This window comes from Gambusia affinis, linkage group LG21, assembly GCF_019740435.1.
Source record: "Gambusia affinis linkage group LG21, SWU_Gaff_1.0, whole genome shotgun sequence".
Classification (NCBI taxonomy): domain Eukaryota; kingdom Metazoa; phylum Chordata; class Actinopteri; order Cyprinodontiformes; family Poeciliidae; genus Gambusia; species Gambusia affinis.
Genome location: NC_057888.1, coordinates 15,264,489 through 15,286,432, shown reverse-complemented (window position 1 = coordinate 15,286,432; position 21,944 = coordinate 15,264,489). Strand labels below are relative to the sequence as shown.

The 21,944-nt window shown below is 39.0% G+C and overlaps 1 long non-coding RNA gene across 1 annotated transcript; it reads right to left on the bottom strand.

Moving 5' to 3' along the window:
• Positions 1-20,345: 20,345 nt before the first annotated feature.
• Positions 20,346-21,650, bottom strand: LOC122824320. The gene is made up of 3 exons (XR_006369479.1): positions 21,569-21,650; positions 20,565-20,674; positions 20,346-20,481 (listed from the first exon to the last, which is right to left on the bottom strand). It is a non-coding gene; the product is annotated as an uncharacterized LOC122824320 (long non-coding RNA).
• Between the last annotated feature and the right edge of the window lie 294 nt (positions 21,651-21,944).

The window sequence follows — 21,944 nt, the reverse complement described above, 5'->3', positions numbered from 1 at the left end:
AGAATTTGAATAGAAAATTTGGCATTGTACATACATCAACCATATTATTGACGTAGGTACAATCTTTAAACAACGCCTTAGAGAAACACTCTAGTATACTAGAAATACTATTTCTAGTATTTCTACTAGAAATAGAAATATTCCTAGTATTTCTATTCCTAGAAATACTGTGCAGTATTTCTAGGAATAATAATCGGTGTCTCTAGAAAACTAATGCATTGCAGGAAATGCATACATGTAATGGTTAGTGTTTTTAATTCTAGGTGCTTACATTGAGGTACATGTCTAGGTCAAAGTACGTATATATCTAGCCGTAATATTTTATCTGAATGCACATGTTTGCTTAGTAGCATCTATGTCCATGAATAAGTTGTGAAATTGTGTGTGTACTTTTGTGAGCATGTGCGTTTGTGTGTCATTGTTAGTGTGAGCAGCATTAAGGTGCTTTAGATGCTCTGGAAGCTCCGTCCCTCTGGCTTCAGCCAGCTGGAGTTCTCCAAATTAGCCTTGGATTTTATTATGCAGCTCCTGCCTTCTCTTCTTTATACAACCCTTGACTCCTATTCTTCATGCTCACCCAATATTTTTTCCCCCCCCTCAACCTTTAAAATATATTTTCTACCATATCAATCTTTCTTAATATTCTTCTGGTGTTCCAGGGCCCCATCCTAATGTTGCTTCTGTTTATCCCTCCCTTTTTCATGTATCTTTGCTTCTTCATGCAGTCTATTCGCCATCAATCTAGAATTGTGTTTTGAAACTCTTAATCTAAGCAAAATCAAATTTTAGATTTATAGCTTTAGTTGCTATAGATTATCTTTTCAAAAACCTTTCCTCTTATCCTGCCACCTCCCTCCCACCCCCCCACAGTCAGTGCATCCCTCGCTCCTTATCCATTCACTTTCCTCACTCCCTTCCAAACCTCCCCCTCATTTTCTCTTTGACTCCCCCTCTGTTTCAGATATTTAGCTCCAGGTGAAACAGTGAGCCAACCCTTTCCATGGCTTCGGTCGGTAAAGCTTTTGTCCTCTTCATTGTAATTGCACCACAGCTCAACACACAATGTGTGTGTGCGGGCATGTGCGTGTGTGTATGTGTTGCAGGGTGTGCACGTGTAGTGATATGTGTATAGTACGTCCATGTGTCAAACAGCAAGACAGGAGGAGGAGGAGATGTTGGTGTGGAGGTGGGGGGGGGGTGCATTGATGTTTGAGCAGGACTGTGTAAGTGTGTGAGCAACCGCTTTGTTTTTCATCTGTTGCCCATGGTGCAATCTGCAGCTCAACTCCCAATCGACTTTTGTGTACCTACACGTGCACACAGATATGCAAACAGACACACCCGTAGCCCTACAGTGCTGTTTTCAGCAGGTGTGCATCTTTAATGTTAGCGTTAGCAACGTTAGCTCCTCGGCGTCTCTCATTCTTCAACAGAAATCACTGATTTCACTTTATTTCTGGCCTGTAGGGAGGGCCACACACGCACGATCACACGCACGTGCACGTGCACATGCACGGACGCACACACACGCATGCCGACTCACATATATTGGGGGACCTGAGGGAGGGCCAGTAACTGAGCCACCAGCCTAGGGAGCTGGACCAATTACATTGTTAGGATAAATGTAGCGCCGGCTATGCATGGATTGTGGTACTTAACAGCTGCTGCAAAAAAGAGAATTCCTCCCGTCTTCCCTTCCTGCTTCTTCTCTTCTCTCCAGTACGCCTGGGTGTTTTTAAATGGAGGGGAATTTAAAAACAGATTTATGGGTCAGTTAAATATAGTAGGCAAAACTGATTCCCTAACCAGCCTCCCCTCCTTTGTAACTCCCTCTTTCCATCCCTCCCCTATCTCACAACCATCCTTCCATCCCCCAGTTTTTGTCTCTGTTTCCCTCCCTTTGGTCTTTTATAAAATGATATATCTCTTAAAAAGGGATGGAACGGTTCCCCCTGTGGAACGCTCAAACACAAATTGACAATCCAGGCCTTATGGTTTAATTGACACCCCCAACCCCTATTCCTTCGTTTCTTTCTTCCCTTTTTCGTTCTTTTTTTGTTTCCCTCTCTCCCACCCTACATCTTCCCGCCTCCCATCTCATCATCTCCTGACCAGCTAGAACTTATTAAATGAAGCCTTAACTAAATCTGAGCTAATGAATTATTCTAACACCTACGATGTGATTATTGTAATTAATGGACCAGCGTGCCTACCTTTGTACCATGTTTCCAAAATGAACATCTTGCTCAAGCCTAATGTGTTTCTTCTTGACAAGGATTTAAAGCTTCCTCTGTGTGCCGTTTTTTTTTTCTTTCTTCTTCTTCTTCTTCTTCAACTAACAACACCGAATGCATTATGGGAAAGAAAAATCTGGCTCTGACATTAATTTTTCGTCTATCAGATCATGATTATTAATAATATGGCTTTAATAAAACCAGAAGTTCTAAATTTAGTGTTTAATGGATTAGCATAATCTCAGTGGACACATTTTTATATCTTTTTGAGAGAAAATTGGTGGCCTTAAATTACAGCCGCCTATTCTGTCATGCGGCTTACATCTCTTCAGTGATATCATGCTATGTTGAATAATTTTACTCTTTTTTTTTTTCATTACTTTGCAGGTAGAGTAAGGGGAATTTCTAAATTTGCTATCTTGGATATGTTTTTGTTTTTTTTTGCCACGCTTTTAAACTGGGGGTCCTTACACTAAAAATGTGTTTACCTCACCATACTAAAAGTTGTAAATGCAACGGTTAGCAGGTTTTCGGCAGCGTGTGTGGAGGTGCGAATCTTTCCTCCTCACCACATGCTCGCCTCCAGCACCAACAAAAACATGCACACATTTTCATGCACACACAACTCTTCCCTGCTCTCTGCTAATCCTCTGCACCAGCACAAACCACTTTAAGGGCTCACCACAGCTGTGCCAGCCAGGCCACAAGTTTGTTTCTTTCTACGAGACGAAAAGTTACGAACCCTGGTTCAGATTCTGCTTCACTAATAAATGTAAAGATTAGCACTGTTCTGTGTTTTTTTCTTCCTTCCTTTCTTTCTTTTTCAGAAGCATAAAAGTAGATAATTTGACCATAAAAAGAGAGGGAGAGCGAGAAAAGCAAAACCCTTTGCAGTGTCGGTGACAGATCACAAAGTTTGGCCAAGTCTTTCATCCTGGAGCCAATGTGCATGGGGCAAAGATTCAGTGGGCTTTGATTTTCTACCCCTTTAAGAAGATTCTGTCATGCGTAATCCAGTTTCTCAGCCAAAAAAATTCCCTCCAACATGGCAAATCCGACTAAAAAAAAGTGTGCACATACAATCTGGATGTTTTTGCTGTGTTGTTTTCTTCAGCTGTGATACCACACATGATAAGTTGAAGTCACACTGATGAAGTGACTAATCAGAAGGCATCCATCTTAGCTTAGGGTTCCTTCTAATACAGTGATGCTAGTGTATTAAATTTTGGCCCACAATTTGTCCTTCAAGGCTAGGAGCCTTTTAGTTCTGCGTCGAAAGCCAAAACCAACCTAAATTCTGATTTCTATCATAATTGTGGTCCAACAGAGTGACAAAATCAGAAACTACTTTCAGCTCAGATACACTACATAGTTTCTTTCCACCTCATCAGTTTTAGTCCTTACCCGCCCACAATCCTCACACTCCAGTCGCTACCGTGTTCTTTCATTCTGCAATCAAGTTTTGGATACCAATCTCCTCAACGCATCAATGAGATGGGAATTACAGGATCATTTGTTTAGTCACCAACATTATCAAGACTCAGACAAAAGCCATTTAACAACTAATTGCTGAGCAGAAATAATAGATAGACTGCAAAATATGTATCTGGTCCAAAGGTTGATCTCAACCAAGGATGTATTGACTGATCGAAATTAGTTTTGGTGAATCATTATTTAAAAGAAAGATAAATTCAGACTTCTAATTCCATCTTGGCATCTTGGTGGTGGGTAGACAGAAGTAACTAAATAAAAGTGTAGCAGACTGATCTGGGGGAGAAAAAAAAGAGTTCAGAGTTCAAAGATCACAGTTTGTCAATTTGGAAAAACCATTTATTATGCAAGATCAACAGAAACTGACTGCAAAAAAAGTGTTGTTTTTTTTTTTTGTAGCCAGATTACAGATGTCAGATTTGTCCAGATTATGGATGTCCAGATTATGGATGCCTTATAAGGTTTTCTTTGTAAAGCTCTTCACAATGTTTATTGGTCCATATGAAATTAATCAGCTTCTTCCCAGTCTGGAATGTACAATCTACATTTCCCAGACTAAGCTTGTCAGTAGTGTCAGTGTTGTTCATCAAGTCACATAAATCAGACTAGTACTTTCCACTGGATTATCACCCTTTATAAGGCTGTGGTGAAAACTAAATGTATCTGTGTAGAATGCTCTTTATAGGCCGGTCACTCCACCCTAGCTTTGTGAAGACTTGTTTGATTTGAAGTGTGGTATTTTAAAGGCACAAAGTGACATTTTATGGAACAATCAAGTAACTATGTTAAATCCAGTTGTTATTAAAATGTTATAAAAACATATATCAAACATGACTTAAAGTAAATGTGAGCAGATTTTTCATCAGTTTTAACAAAAACATCTTTAAAAAAAATAAATAAATGTTGTACTATAGCTTCAGCTGAACCAAAAATTGTATGAAATAGAAAAATAAATAAAAATAATGTCACATGCATTTTGATAATGACCAAGTGGGCAGCATTCACTGTCGCAAAGAAGTATGTTTGGTATGTTTGGTGGTTTCCTCATATTCCAATGTAATTGTGCATTGCTACCCACATTACTTAAAATGTACAAATTCTACCTGGAAGACAGGCACAACAAGTAGTCGGTATATTTTATAGGTAGTCCAGCCACATGCACTTCTGTTCAGACTTCCCTTCATGTGCTAAAAATTCAGGATTAATAACCACATAAACTGCAAAGCGTTTATGTCATTGTGGATATGTTCAAGTCCAAACTACAGAAGTATTATTTTGTTTGCCAGATATTTGGCCTTTTTATAAGTCTTTATGTGAATTCATCTACCAAGCACAATTGTGTAGCGATGTGAGGGGAACAGAACTGACCTATGTGGACCCTCAGCTGGTCTATGTACCGTGTGCCTGAAGCCAAAGGGAGCTCATCTCTGAGAATCCCTATAATTGGCCCCAACCTATACACATGGCCTTGAGCTCTTCCACAACACATTCTCAGTGAGACAGTGGAGGACACAGATGTCGAAAATCAAACAGAATGGAGAACCAGCTAAAGATGTGGTTGTTTCCTGTAAAAAAGATACAGTTCTAGCTATTGAAAACATCACACTGACGGCTGAAAATTGCTCATAGCTTAAACATGGTAATACTCTTCAATACAAAGTAAATACCTTGGGAATTCTTCTCAGTCCAACCAATCGTCTGTTTCTTTTTTATTCTCTAAATGTTTTAATATTATTATTTTTCTTTGATAACATTTTTTTTCTAAGCCTTTTGATTCACAAATGATTTCATCGTTCAATTTTCAGTGTCAGCACATGTACATGTCTATGAATATAGTTCACCGCTGCACGTGGGCCTGCTATCTCCCAGCCACACTTCTGGGGTTGGCAGTGGGACAGAACGTCCCGAGGGCCCAAACTTTTCTGCACTCTCCAACCCCTCCCTACTCTCTCAGTTTCTTCGTCTGTTAGCCGTCCAAGAATGTGCCAGTCAGGTCCTGGGCAATCTGCAGGCTGCCCTTCTGCCATCCTCCACCCCCCGTCTCATCTTTTCTTCTTCTCATTGTCCACCTCTCTATACTCACTTTATTTTTTTTTCCTTTTCTCTCCTGTCCATTCTGTGTTTCTACATCTTTCTACCCATATTTCTTTTCCACATACTTCTTTTTGCCCCCCTCCTCTTTGGCCTTTGGCACCCATCATAATCCCACTACATGAAGTGGCGTCTTTTTGTAGCTCGGTACAGTATGTGTGGTGACGCCCTCTGGACATGTTGGCAGGTTTCCCTGACAGCTTGATTTGGACCCACTGTTGCAGAGACTGGTAGGCCAGAATTCAAAACTGTAAATTTATAAATTGGGGGCAACATCAAGAGCATTTTTCCATTCATGTTTTATTTTGGAATTTAATTTCAGGATTAGCATCTCAAGGATTTATATGTTTTCTGTTTGACTTGCAGCTAAATAAAATAAGCTTTAAATGTGATCCATATTTGGGTCTGAGATTAAAAAGTATGTGATTTTTAAAATGTATTCCTAAGTTATTTTTACTGCTGTCTGTCTGTCCTTACTTGTCTTTTTCTGTAAATACTGCATGTTGTAGTCTTTGAATCTTTGCCTATTTTAGGTTGTCTTAAACATGAAATCACAGATACACTGCACATGAATCAATGCAGTTTTAATGTGTGACATGTAGTAGCTCTCATAACCAGTAGAGGTCACATATTTTTTTACTATTAGCCTAATTACAGGCTAATAATTACCTGCAAGAGCAAGTGTCAAAGGGTTTGTTTCATTTCAGCCTGGAAGACAGTCGCTAAAAAAAATCTGTCAATGATTAGGTAAGGGTTGAGGAGTAAGGCTTTTACACAACTGTTGCCAAAGAGAAGTATTTTTTCTAAAGATCGATTGCAAGTTTTGCATCATCTAAGACAACACAACTCATAGAACAGTCTTCAAACAGACAGAAACAAATAACAAAGATGAAGGAAGGAAAAATATTTAGCATATAGGCTGCTTTCAAGAAACGTAGTAGAGGAATAATGATTTGTGGTTGTTTTGGAGATATATCCTGCAGAATATCGAGTCACTTTTTGTACCCCGTCTAAGGCTAAATGACCATCTGCCCAGCAGCTGTGTGTTAGTAAAAGCTGGATCAATGTTTCCAGGCTCAGTGACAGCAATACAAAAAAAAAAAAAAAAAACAACAACATAATCAAGATGTAGGAATGGTATAGTGTAAAACAACTGAAACACTGACTTCCTTTAAATCTCAACTAAAAACCCACTTGTTTATAGTTGTATTTGAAACGTAATCAATTACAAATTTAATGTTCTGTTTTGATTGTTGATTCTATGTTGCATTGTGTTTTTGTGTTTGCTTGCTGCTGAAATGTGCTATACAAATCAAATTTGATTGTTTGATTGATTGATTGATTGATATAGTCAAATACCAAACCTTTACCCAGATGAAGGACAATAAAAAAGACTTGAGACCAATGACCACCAACCTAGTGATAATAGTCTGCTTTTAACAGACCTACCATGTCAGTATTTGTTTGGTCATCATTTTGCTTTCAAAATCATTTTGATTTTTTTGTGCATAGATTCAGCAAGGTGTCAGAAACGTGGTGTCAGATATTTTGCGTATTGACTAGATGACATCACACAGTTGCTGCAGACATATAGCTGCACATCCACAAAATGATTTTCCTGTTTGAATAATTGATCCAAGGTGGAATGGATCTGTCTTTTCATGGTTTCTTTTGGTTTCTTTTGACCTTATCACCAAAATGTTGCAGGTGAAACGGAGACCTGCTGCTGTTCTGCACTTCCTCCAAAGTTTGACTCAAAGATGGTTTTCCACATCCTTTGTAACGCGTGGTTATTTTAAATACTGTTGCTTTTCTATTGTCTTGCAAGAGTCCTAACATTTAATAAGGCTTTTTTTGGGGCCTTTCTAGCCTTTGTCTGTACACAAAAGATTGTTGTGCATGTATGAAAAGCCCCATAAAAATTCCAGTGTGTGTGTTTCTAAAAAACACACACACTAGCCAGTCTGACACCAATGAACCTGCCACATTCAAAGTTATTTATTTGGAATTTCTTCCTCATACACTTACAGTGATTGCATTTTTGACATAAAAGGTTTGCGTTCCTTAACTGTAGACATTGTCTGGATGGCGATTAATAAAAGGAAGCAAGCACTGAGAGACTGTCCTCTTCCAAAAAAAAAGGAAGGACTGATATAAACTCCTTCAGGGGTTAAGATTGTGGTGCGCATGGATGCTAAAGAGGACAGCCTGGGAGCTACTTCCTAATACTACAGGGACAGTGACAAGAGGGAGGGAAAAGAAGGCGAGGCAACATCCAGGGGCAGGCGCACAGAACAAACACACGTACACACACCCCAACATACACACAAGGATTTTGACTCTTTAATCTTACCCTGTGTTGCTTTGATAAGGAGACAAATCCTTTCCTGGCCATTGAGATAGAACTGCTCTCCGTTTTTTGTCTTAGAGTTACAGACTTATTTATACACAAGACAACATGTATACAAATTCTCCCTCTGAGTCCTTTAATAAATGCAATCCGTTCCCAAATTTAATGGGACTTTGCAAAGTTCATAAATAAAATCAGCCAATTCCAATATCTGTCCGTCAGTCCATCGTTCACTCTTTGTGTTCAGGAAGAGCTTAAATAGCTTGAAGCTGTGAGTTTTTTAATCACTTACCAAACTCTGAGTTTCCTCTGAACCTGTCAGCCAGGTCTCACAAGCTTGTTCATGCTAACTGAGCCTAGAGTATGTCACTGGATTTCAAATACCTTACTCTTTTTAAGCTGTGAAATGGATTCATTAATGATGTGCTGACATAGATTGTCCAGAATCCCATAGTTTTTAGTCCAACCACTGAAAACTATTCGATTCTAAAATCAGTATCCTGTATGGATACAATTAGTTCACCTTCAGTGCCATTGTACTTAAAGTCATAATGATTTGTCTTGAGTGTATATGGAAACACAATCATGACATTGTTTTTGCAGCCGGCACATCAGAAGGTATGGTGCAATGGCTTTCCTTGGCAGATTGTCATCGTTAAATAGAATTTTAAAACTTCCTCTATTCATAACTTGCCCACTCACAAACAAAGGCTCTCAGGAATCTGCTGCAGAAACACTGTGCAGCTGTCAAAGGTGCGGAACCCTGTTTTGAAGCTGGTACAGGCTTTGAAGTATGTGACCTTTTGCCTTGTCATGGCCAAGAACTGGATTGTCATATTTGCGAGCGCAATGTGCTGCATTCCGCTGTGACTGCAACCAGGGAGCAGTTAAAAAAAAAAAAAAAGGCATTCATGTCCTTAGGATAAACAGGTCCAGAACAAAGTCATGCAGGAGGACCATGAAGGCAACTATCTCATGAAAGTACAGACATTGTTGCTGCTACATGCGATTTATGCCGGGATATGATTTCTGTCATTTGGGAAAACAAAAATACTAATGACCAGGCTAAGCAGTCAGAAAGTGAAATGGAATTACATAATAATAATAATAATACAAACCCTTTTAATTGTCTAATACTTTTGGTTTTTTTTATGAACCTTCTTGATTGTGTTATAGCATACCAATTAAGAAATGAAACATTGACCAACTTATATGAAGTGTGTTGATAACTTTGGTGAATGTGATGTTTATTAGCGGCTTTCTCAATTGTTGACTGTATGACTTTGTATATTTATGTTTTTATGATGCCGAGCTCTTTGAACTACCGTGTTGCTGAAATGCGCTATGCAACGAAATGTGACTCATTGATTGATTGATTGACTGAAAAGCAGTCTGAAATGTAAACTCACTCAGTACAGGTGTAAACTAGTTCTACCAATAGAAGTGAAAGCATTTAGTTTTGTGTGTATGGATTTGTGCTGAGGTTGTGGTGATACCTCACTGAATTGAGGCATTTTAGGTTTCTTAGAAGAGCTTCTTTTTAGTTCATTTCTTAGAAGAGCTTCTTTTTAGTTCATTTCTTAGAAGAGCTTCTTTTTAGTTCATTTCTTTTTTCTAGACAGTTACTCATGCACTTAATTTATGACGCACCTGCAGAGTGTGTGTGCGGGCGTGTGCGTGCATGTGTGTGTGTGTCTGTCTGTCGGGCTAACTCTGTGGTAACTCTCAGGCTCTCAGTGGAATTGTTGATGAAAGAATGCTGCTCCCTCTGACTCACCTGATGATTTGTTTCTTACTCTGTGATCAGCACAGCAGGCAGATGCCACACAATAGCAGGGCGATGAGCAACACTCAAGAGCAGTGTTTTTCAGCTCAAAGATTTAAGATTACAGGAAATAGAACACCTTAAAAAAAAAAAAAGGTCATATATAACTATGTAGCGCAGCATATTAGAAATTCAAAATAGTGGACAACCTAGTTTAGCACAATACTGCTAATTTGCTGCATGCATAAAATGTAGCTGATCAAACATGCAAATAGATAAAACGCCCACGCACAAAACAACATACCCCTCCCCGTCTCATGAGGAATGATCTTGCACAGTCAACGAAACATTCTAAACCAGTTTAATCAAATAATCAATGAGTAAAAAAATAAATAAAAAATGTCTACTGCCCTTTCTAAAGTAAGACACTAATAGACCGTCTAGAGCAAAAGAATTGGGTGGGTGGTATTTAAAGATCACATACATTCAAGCTCAGAGTGAGGAGATGGATAGATGGACACACTCCTTAATTTACATTTCTGCTTCTATCTGACGCCTGGTGCTTAATAGCAAATAATCACAGTTTCTCTCATTTTCCTTGTGTAAATACAGATAAAATATTGTGGCTGACTAGAGTAGAGTATAAAGATGCCATCAAAATGTGACTTGAAGAATTTAGCTGTAAGAGCAGCGGCTGTATTCTAAGCCGAGCTACGGATTTCCCAGGAAGGATTTACTTTATATCCCTGAGACTGGTTTGAGTAATTTAGGAACAGGCATTTGCAGAGTTGCAGTCCGAAGCTTCATGTAACATACAACTGAAAAGCAGCTATTTACAAAATGGTAAAATTTGACATTCTTCCATCTAAATGTCTGCATAGAAGCATAAATGGCATGGAAATATCCAGCATTCAAACTGATTAGGAATGAGACAGGTTCTGTGTCCCAGGAATTAATGTGTCAAATACGCCTTTCCTGATATGGACTGAAAGGCCACACAGAGACAGAGATGCCACGTGCACCCAGGGTCAAAAACTGCAACTGTCCTCTGGTGAAAGTAAATCTTGGTGCTTGGCTACAATGATCATTGTTACCTTTGGAGGAAAAAGACTGACTTTTGCAAGCCGGAGAACACAATCAAAATCATAGTGCAGGGGGTTTGCAAGCATTATGTGCTGGGTTTTTTCGTTGCTGCAGGAGGGACTGGTGCACTTCACTAAATAAATGGCAACACCAGAAAAGAAGCTTTTTGAAGGTCCATCTCACCAAGAAGTTAGAAGTTGAGTAGAAATGGGTCTACCAAAGTGAAAAAGTGTGTGTGACCAGTTCAGCCTACAAAGCTTACTGGAACACACCAGTTCTCTTTGAATGTGCATCATAGTCCTAAAACACATCACATTTACACTGGAAGTTAAAATGTTGGCTCTTTTTTTTAAGTTTGGTAAAATAATATTTGGGATGAAAACATTTAGCACATCTATCACAAGCATCAGGCAGTGATTCTGTTTGTAACACAACAATGACTAGTTTGTCTAAAATACTCCTAAGGAGTTCAGCGAGTGTTGACTGTGTGGTTACAATCTAGGTGTTGCAATTACCCAACTGTGGCTAAGGCAGTGGGTAATGATTGTTTAATGGGACCAATAAAATTCCTTTTTGTGAAGCAAGAATGCTTTGTGGCCTGAGTCACAATGTGCAGCCAGACGACCGTCTGAAATTGATTGAAATGCTTTATAGCAAAAAAAGCAGTTTTATAAAGTTTTATCTGTTCAAAGTTATAAGCTGTGTATTTCTTCGGCAATTGTATGTTCATATATTCATGATGCAAAATATTGTTATTTTTAATGTTTGGTTTTTTTTTTCTTTCTTTCTTTTTGTAACCTACCAGCATCAGGTTACAGAAAACCCATGAAGGAATTTTAAGGCTAAAAGTTTATTGAAAGTATTCTGTGTCAAGTTTTGCATTTGTTGTTATGTCTGGTGATTGTCTGCAGTATTTAAGCCATATGTTTGTAATCAGCAACAGCACATGGTGCAAGTATGGGATCCTGGGAAAAAAAAAAAAAAAAAAAAAGAAGAGATGGGGGCCCACACTGCATTAGTTAGAAAATAAAAAGGACTAAGGAAAGAGACAATAGAAGACATAGTCTCTTGACTCGCTGGACGGCGAGTTATTGCGGCTTTTTGAACTGTCATAGTTGATGACGTGGATTATTTTTCAAGACACAACTCCTCTTTGTAATTCTTTTTTTTTTTTTTTTTTAAAAAACCTCCACCGTCTCACGAGACATCAAGAACATTAAAATACCTGTTAGGGATCAGCGTTAAGAGTGGCTGTAGGTAGTGACAGTTCGGAGTTGCAGTCGAGCGACTACTGCAAGCCCCCGCAGCCATGTGACAGTGATGTGATCTAGTTTAAACAACAGCTGTTTGTGATTCCAGGGGAAATTAGGAGCAAGATTCCCCTTGAGATGACAGTGGCTTACCACTCCAGTTATCTAAACGAGATGTCTTCAATTGTCAGGCGCATTTACCTCGCACAATGAAACGTGATGCTGTTACATAACTTCTGCTTTCTCCTTCCACTCCGAGTCAAACACAAACTCTCTGAATTACTGCTCCGTTCCTTCCTTCTTTTTTAACTTAAAAAAAAAAAAGAAACAATATCAGATTTTCTCACAGGCTCCCTCCATGTTTCATGAGTATCACCTGTTCATGAGCATATGCATTTGCTTATGCACATGAAGCCATCTCCCTGGCGGCCCCAGTGCTGTATTGAAATGATTAGTGAGTCATTTTTTTATGATACTTCCCTGCTTTGTGGGCATGTGAACGCTTGTACAGGACTTAGTCCACGATCCTCTCCATCCCCCAGTCTTTCCCTCCAGCTATCCTTGCCACGTCCCATAAAAATGATGCAACCAAACAGAACTGAATCAAAAAAGGTTTAGATAGTCTGTAAATGACGCTTGTGCCTCCTGTGAATTCCTTTCAATACTAATTTATTGAAAAATCCTCTTTAGTGCTTTAACCAGGAGACTATATGATTCTTTACAACAAAATGTCTGAAATAAATTTATAAGCCCAACTATAGACTTTGTTGGGTGTCATAGTTAGTGGAAGTGAACTTCCTTCAAAGGAAAAAAAAAACTATTGTAAAATTGTAATTGTTTTGTGTAAAAAATATACATGCTGAGCACTGATTATATCAAAACTCAACCAACAGTCACCAATCGGTTTAGATGCTTTTACAGGAAATACCATCACAGTATTTACGTATGGAAGGTGGAGTCAAAATGAAATTTAGATTTTTAGAAAGTCAGTGTGAAATAACTATTTGTATTAAAAAGTTGACCTCCTAAAATATCCCGTTTTGGCTTAGTGTTGGAATAAAAATAGATTCATTTGAAGAATTAAAGACCTTTTGTTATCTTGACTTAATTAAGTGTTGGGAAAACTGATAACCACATAAAACATTTTGACTAGAATTAACCTTCACATATTTCATAGCTCCAGTGAGTTTTTTTTTTGTGTGTTTTGTTTTGTTTGACTCAAAATCCTAGCTAACTCATAAAAACCCCAGAGTTCCCAGCTATGCAATACCCCCTACATATATTTTAACAGACCACAATCTTGCACTTTGGTGTCAAGTACTTGTACAAGTAAAACATATGCGTGTATTTAATTAAAGTTATATGGCTGCTATAAATTGAGTTGCCATTATGGATAAAGACATTTTATGGGCTTCAAAAAATGTCAAACCTTCTTTGAACTACGAACACATGTTAGGGACACATATAGTGAAAGTTGTCGAGTTAAGTGGTATCAAATTATATTCACGTTTTAATCCGTAAAACACCTGGGCTTCATGTCAAACTTTATTGCCCTGGTAGAGGTATTAACTGGTTATTTTAAAAAGTTTATATTGGCCTACTTAAGAAAAACTAACAGGAATACAGGCAGCTTGTATGTATGCGTGCTGATGTGAGCGAGAGGGATGGAGTCAAAAGTTTGGAACTAGTCCTTGAAACGCTAAGGTGTATTTTAGTGGGATTTTATGTCAATGACCAACACAAGGTAATGCGTCATTGTAAAGTGGAATGGTGCATATTTTGATATGTAAATCTAAAAAGTGGGGTAAGCTGTATTAAATTAAACTCAGTAAAACCAACTGCCTTCAATAGACAGCTCATTGGTGAACAAAGTTCACCTCTTGTTAATACAAGAATCATATACAACAGCTAGATTTAGTATAAATCTGGCTGATCTATAAAGGCCTCAGAGGTTAGAGCACGTCACTGAACAAACACCATCACTAATACAATAAACACCATCACTACAGTTATAAAATACTTTCCTGAGATAAAAGTTTAACCAATCATCCAAAACCGACTAAAACTGCAAGCCTTCCCAGACATGGCTGTGTACATACACAGACAGCCTGGTCCACGGTGGTGGCTGCAGGATACTTAACTTCAGCAGCAACATAAAAACAGGTCCAAACTGATGGGAACATGGACAAAGCCAAATAACATGCTTATGTGTTTGAATGGTCAAGTAAAAGTCCAGAACAAAACGTCTTGAACATTTATATTCATAAATGTCCTTCGCACAGTCAGACTTCCCTTTGATGGAAGTTATTGGTTACAAGTTAGCCAAATGCTTAAACATGCAAGAAGTGTGAAAACATTTGAGAGTGTTTGATGTTAATTATAAATAGCACGTTTTGGTGTTACCTAATATTTAAATGAAATCAACATATCTGAGGTCATCGTTCTCAACATGCAAATAATATAAAAAGCATGTGACACACCAGCAGACCACTGCATGAGACTAACATCTGTGCTCGTCGCCTTTTGGAGCCGTGATGTTTTGCGTTCTTGGAGCTGAAGGCTTTGTTGTCAAGTTGCAGCAGCAAAAATAACTTCTCACACCAGACTGCACATTGGCCACCAGTACGCCCACAAATATGCACTCATTCATCAAATCAATGCATTCCCCTCCCATTCACAGAGATCTCCTCCAGCGGAGAGGAGCACAGGCCGGCACAGCAGCAAACTAGACATGTCTGTTGGAGACTTCACAATGGTTCAGCAAGCAAACATACTCCCCTTAAGGCCCTTGGGACAAACACAGCATCAAGCAGAGGGACTCCATGAGTGGCTGCTGATGCCTTTTGTAACTTGTGTTTTTTTTTGTGTGCGTATCTTTTTTTTTTTTTTATGTGTACAGTTATACTTTTCCAGTTCATCAGGGTGCAGTTCTACTTCTATGTTTTGATATAAATAGATAATTTTACCCCATGCACTTACAGATGCACATAAGTGTTATTAGCTTTAGCTAAAAGAGGAGAAAACATGTTTTTGACTTTGGTTTCTATGTCTTGACAACTCTTAGCATGCCATTTAAAGAAACACACTGGAAAGAAGGTAAGTGGGACAACAAAGTAGTTAGCTTTGAAGAAAAGGCCTCACTAAAGCCCTAGAAAATAAAGGTTGCCCTGCTGCCCCACATAAAGTTACATTGGTGAGAATTTATGATAAAGCTATTTTTTTTATTCAGTATATCTTATTTACTGCAAATTTGAAGTTTGTTGTAAATTTCTAAAATAAAAAAAACTTTTGATGATAAAGGGAATACAAATTTCTGCAAAATAATATTGAAATAAAAAAATATTACACAGAAAGTTAGTTACTGCCAAAATATTCACCCCGTTCAAGGCAGTATACAGTAGATGCACCTCGGGTTGCAATCAGAACACAGTCTGTGTGAATAGCCTTTCATCATACTTGCACATCAGGATGCTGCAATTTTCCTCCATTCCTCCTCGCAAAACTGTTGACTGAGCCACTCCAGAACGTTCACCATGTCTCCAAAAAACAAATATGTGTAGCTTTAGCTGGATGCTTTGAGTCATTGTCTTGCTGGGAAAAAAAAAAAAAAGGTTCTCTAATGGCCATAATTATTCTCTTTCCAGACCAAAGAACTTCCTTCAATTTCTCCTTGGAGTTTCCCACACTTGACTTTGGGCAAACTCTACACTTGTCTTGATATGAGTTTTCTTCAAAAGTGGCTTTCTCATTCACTGGTGAAATGCCTGGACAACAGTTGTTGTATGTAGAGTCTCTCCTATCTCAGCTACCCAGAACTGTAACAGGTCAGAGGTGTTCCTGGTGACCTCTCTCACTGCTCAGTCACTCAGTTTGTGAGGAAAGCTTGATTTATGCAGATTTGCACGAGTCAAATTCTTTTAATTTCTTGATAATGGATATTAGTGAATGATGGGGGACGTCCAGTGACCTAGAGATTTTTTTGGTATCCATCCTGACTTATACTTTTCAATGACATTTTCTTTGATTTGACTGGAGCGTTTTCATCCTGTAATGGTCACCAGGAATGCCCATTAACCAGTAAATGGACCTTCCAGACATAAATGTCACACTCACTGCACTCAGGTGTTACCCCATTCCACTCAGTGTGAGACTACGAGCACCAACTGGCTGGACCTCTGATGAATTAGGTTATTCACTCTAAAGAAGGTGAATATTAATACAGTCAAATCTGTTGTGTTTAATGTTTTTTATTTATTATTAGTTAATAGTCATTATTTTCTAGAAAGCAGCTTTAACTTTCACATTAAAGGTTTTTTTAATTAAATTTTGTTTTTATTCACATTTTTTTAGATCATTACAGGATTGTAAAATTAATTATGACCAAAAAAAAATCCCTCGTCTAATTTTGTTGATCTGCTATTCTTATCAGCTAAGAATTTTCATTTTTGTACCAAAATTATTAGGTTTTTTTTGTTTTTCAATAACTAGTCATTATTATGTAACCAGAGCTCAAGCTGAGCGATGGGATGTAAAGTGTGGCAGGATGTTTTGCAAACCAGACCCAAGATAATTTGCTGTTTCTTATACTTATCTTAAAATGTCTCATCAAGGTCATGCAAAAATGTAGCAGTCTGTGGGGTGGCACAGATCCCTCCAAAAGTGGTGTTCAGTCACACCCTGGCTGGCACCCCACACAGGGCCTGTCAGAAAAAGCAAGAAGAATACCCATCCTTCACCTCACAGAATGGCACCTTCCAAAGCGGATCCCCTGTCTACCCATTCCCCAGGCCCCAGATAAGAAGCTCATCCGTCATCCGCTGGGGCCACATTAAATTTTAACTCTGGTTACTGAGTGTGGCCATTCAAACTTTTATCTCAAACCTTCTTTATCTTCTTTTCATTAAGTTCTCAAGCACTAATAGCCCTGCGAGTCTCCGCCGGGGTAAGGATGATGTTCTGAATAATGAAAGCTCATTATTTCTCCACAGAATGCTTGTTAATTCAAATGATGATATTAAAACTATAGTAGCCCTCAGCAGTCGGGTGATTTCTAGCATACTTTATCATGTATCAATATATACTCTGTTTGTCAAAACTGCCCCGAGCCTGGGCTGACATTCTCCTCCCGAGGAGTGGAGTGCTTCAGCAGGCCTGCAATACTCTAAGGTGACAACTGGCAGAGTTTGTGCCTTTAGGAAAGGAGGAGGGAAGGAGAGATGAAGGCAGTGATGGGGAGACTGATGAAACTCAAAGAGCCGTCACTGTGCTCCCATGTCTCTTCGACAGTTTTTTTTTTCTGTCATGCCCACATGAATCCACACACACGCACGGTCCTGTTACACATTTATACACCCATGCACAAATGAACTCACATCTGTCATCCTCATCTGTCTTGCTTCATATCTGCACATGTGAGCATTTGCACTTACTTACGTAAGTTAGTAGGAAAACACATCGACAAGTGTGTCCATTTACCTCCAACTTAGCTTTAATTCTTCATCTTCAAAAACTGACAAAACATGACAGTTCGTGTTGGTACAATAATTAAGAATTAATTTAGATTTTTTTTTTTTTTTAAGATTTAGAATTATCTCCTTTGTGCACACTCTGTGTCTTGCCAAACTATTTGCCTGCCTTGTGCTTGTTCAAATTATATATATATATATATATATATATATATATATATATATATATATATTTTTTTTTTTTTTTTTTTTCTCATCAATTCTTATTGGAGTAAGCTCTAAAATTTCACTGGGCTTTTTTCTAATATTTGACAATAGTTTGATCTCAACTTTTCCATTGCAACTAATTTTACTCGGGGCATTAGGGGTAGTTATATGTAGGAAAATCTTGAAAAATATGTGAAAACCACCATAGTATACTCTGTTTTGTGTTGGTCCATCATGTTTAATTTCAATAAAATGTATTGAGGCTTGTCGCTGTCTCATGACTAAGTTTAAAGACTTGAAGAAAAATGTTTACAAATCAGACTCACATTCACATAATAACAAATATTTGTTATCTCAGGAGTGTATTTATTCTGTATCCTGAAGCGTTGCATTTACAATGTCTTAGAAAATGCTTTCACTTCATTACTACAGCTTTCTACCTGAAGGGGTGAATGTGATGACAGTGCGACCCAAACAGTGTGCTTATTATGGGTTTCTTGAGAGAGCAAAACCAAAGACGAAGGAAGACAGCAGAGTAGATTCATTCATATAAACGTTACCCTCCAGTACAATTATGTAAAAAATGTACAATTGACATTGTTTTGGTCAGGCTATTGAAAGACCGATTGATAGAAAATCAGGAGTTAAACAGTGAGGCTTCTTCACAGTAGAAGCACTTCACAGGAACCAGGCGTGCAGGCCTGACTGGTTGGTTTACTGTGTTTTGACTTCCATAACCTCCTGCCCCCACCCCATCCGGATGGCCCAACCCGATTATCTGTAAGCTTCCCTCCAGGCATCAGGTTTCATAAGCAAAAGCCTCTAGCACAGTGTCACTAAGCTGGAGGGCCCCGAGGGCCTTAAGAAGTGTTCACATCTAGATCTCATTTTTATAACAACGCGTGGACAAAAAGTGAAAGCCAAGCTGCGGCTTCAAGAAAACGGACGGCGCAGAGCAACAAAACGGAATCTGTTCAAGCTACGTTGACAACAAAACTACGTTGCAGGAAATATTATTCAGCAGCAAAAGTGCGAGTGAGCATGTCAAAGGTTAGGGGTCAGAGATGGTAAATTTCAGGTTAGGCCTTATTGCCTAAAGGTTATGACTGCTCCTTTAGGTTATAAACAGACATGGTCCTTGTTATTAGCATGATAGATTTAGAGAAACCTAACTGTTGTTTTGTAACATTTTGACATCATTCATCACTCAGATATTGCTCTGATTATATACCTGTCTTTATATGCTAACTGAGGTTTTTTTGTTTTCTCTTTATATGTGTTTTTCTGTGTTGCTTTATGCCCCTGAACTTTTCCTTGAAAGGCTTTTAAAGGAGCGTAGTGAGTACTCAGAGAGTGGCAGGCAGCCAACGACAGCGGACCTGGAGGGTAGACAGCATTAGTCGTGAATTAGACACACTCATGCTCAGACTGGCACACTGGCCATCGCTACAGCTACATTTGGCCTTTAGTTTGTCTGCTTAGTGTGTATAATGTGTTTGTGCATGTGCATATTTGTGAGTGGCAGTAAATGTTGCCAGTTGCCGGTGGTACCGCGGTTTCCCGGTGTCCGGTTAGTATCTCAGCGTGCACGGCTCACTGCGGAACCAAAACAACAACAACAACCAAGTGCAACTCAGCCGTCAGGATCCGCTTTGCTCGTTTTCCGTGCACAGTGACATGCACCTGGAATAAGCCGAGGAGCTGTTTTACCTTTATACACTGAGCTGTCCAAAGCCCTTCTCCCAAACATTGTTACGTCCTCTGACATCCAGTTCCCGGCATGAAAGGCACAACAGTTTGACACTAATTATGCTTCATTGCGTCTCTTCTCTGAAGTCATGCAGGTAGCATGTGGAGCTGCTCAGGTGTCGGAATGAATTACACACACTCAAAGAAACTTGAGTCTCTTTGACTTTTTGTGCTGACTTGTCTCCGTGATTTATTACTTCATGCTACACCAATAATTAACTTAAAGCTGAAAGTACGGTGAGAACATTCAGGTGTAGACAGAAGATAAATCCTTTTTGTGTGTTCTCCCTAATAAAGACCCAGATACATTATTTATACAGTATCCATGTATTTGTTGCGTTGTGAAGGTATTCATAACACAAGAATTTTTTTAGTCATGTTAAAACCCCAAACTCTTAAGTTGTTTTTTTTTAGACTAAGACAGTAAAGAAATGAGAAGTGGGAAGATAACTTTTTACTAATAAAAATCTTACGTAATGTATTTAAAGCCATGTCCTTGGATAGGCTTGACCCTGAATAAAATCCAGTGCAACCAATCACCTTGAGAAGTAATCTAAAAAATACATCACACATTTGTGTATTTTTATTTTTTTTCACAGCATAAATTCAGCCATTCTTTGAAGACCGACTGATTGTATCCTGGCCATCGGCTCCCTACTCCAGTTTTACTCGATTCTCATCTTCCTTCAGTGCTCCATGTATGGTTTCTCCATTGACATGGATTTCTCCAGGCCAATCAGCAGACAGAAGTTGTGAACAACTCCATTGTTTGGGCTGTTTTAGAATTGAAGTCTGCCTGTAGTTTGGCAATGGGAGGAATGAACTTGTTCAGTCTGTGTTGCCCATGCTTCCAAATATTGTACACAAATTAATACCCACCTCGCTTGCCTGTTCATAGTGGTTAGTAGTGACTGAGTAACTTTAAACCTCAACAGAGTCTGTACCTCCAGGAAGCAGTTGTTTCTCAATAGCCCAGAGTCCAGAGCCCTCTGTATGAAGAAAAGCACAACATCAGGGGCTGGTTTCAACCAGGATAAGGCTTTAGAACAGGGGTGGGCACTCCTGGTCCTCAAGGGCCAGTGTCCTGCAACTTTTAGATGTATCTCTACTTCAACACACCTGAGTCAAATAATGACGTCATTAGCTGGACTCTGGAGAACCTGACTGCATTTAGGAGGCGATTCAGCTGTTGGATTCAGGTGTGTTGGACCAGGGAGGCATCTAAGAGTTGCAGGACACCGGCCCTCGAGGACCAGGAGTGCCCACCCCTCCTTTAGAAGAATATTAGAGAAAAAATAGCATCATGAAATCCAACAAATGCACAATCCCTGCCATTTTGGAAGCTCATTTGAAAAGCTGCTTGATACTCCAAGTGCTGAGAATGCTGTACAGCTACATCTTCCAACAGGATAACTTCCCTACAGAAACAACGAAATCATATAGCTCAAAGTACGTTGATGTGTTAGATTCGACTGAATTGGAAGCAAAGGGGCATGTCACGTTGCCAGATTTTAATTTTAAGTAAACCATGTTTTATTTGGCTTTCAATGAGCATTTTTTGTCAAGTTCCATCCATCAAATGCTTGCAATCTTGAGATTCCAAAATGACAAAATTTGAAAAAGTTCAAGAGGTATGATTTTTTTATTTTTATTTTTTCAAGACAGTACCTAACAATAAAGCAACCTTCTCATCTGCAACTATTACTTTTTTGTTTTTAATATCTGTTTCAATTGGCTCATAATCTGGTTTGAAAAGCTAGATTTGTCTCAGCCCTCCCCTCTCTCCCCCCCTCTCCATCTCTTCCTTCTTCCTTTTCTCGATGCCTTCCTCCCTCCATATAGCATACAGTGCAAGTGAAACAGTGTGGAAACTGTTGTCCTACCTGATAATGGATTTGGTGGCCCCCCTGCAGGCATGAACCATTGGCACATAGTGAATACTACTGTGAGATCAGGAGAGAACAGAGAAAGAGGGAGGGAGGGAGGGAGAGAAAGAAGATGAAGAAGGCATGGGTTGGATAAAGACAGAAATCCTGTGGCTTCCCCTTTTTTTTTTTTTTTTTTTTTTTTTGCAAGTGGGGTAGGCTAAAGCTGTCGCCATAATCTGTTGTCAAGACACAAGGCCGCTGTAATGTCTTCCATCAGCAAGTGGATTATGTGCAGGGGAATTGTAATTTACACCAGCTTCACTTTTATGTGTCGCTCGGCTTAAAAGTTAATAGCATTTAGCTCAACAATAGCCCAGCCACATCAAGCCCG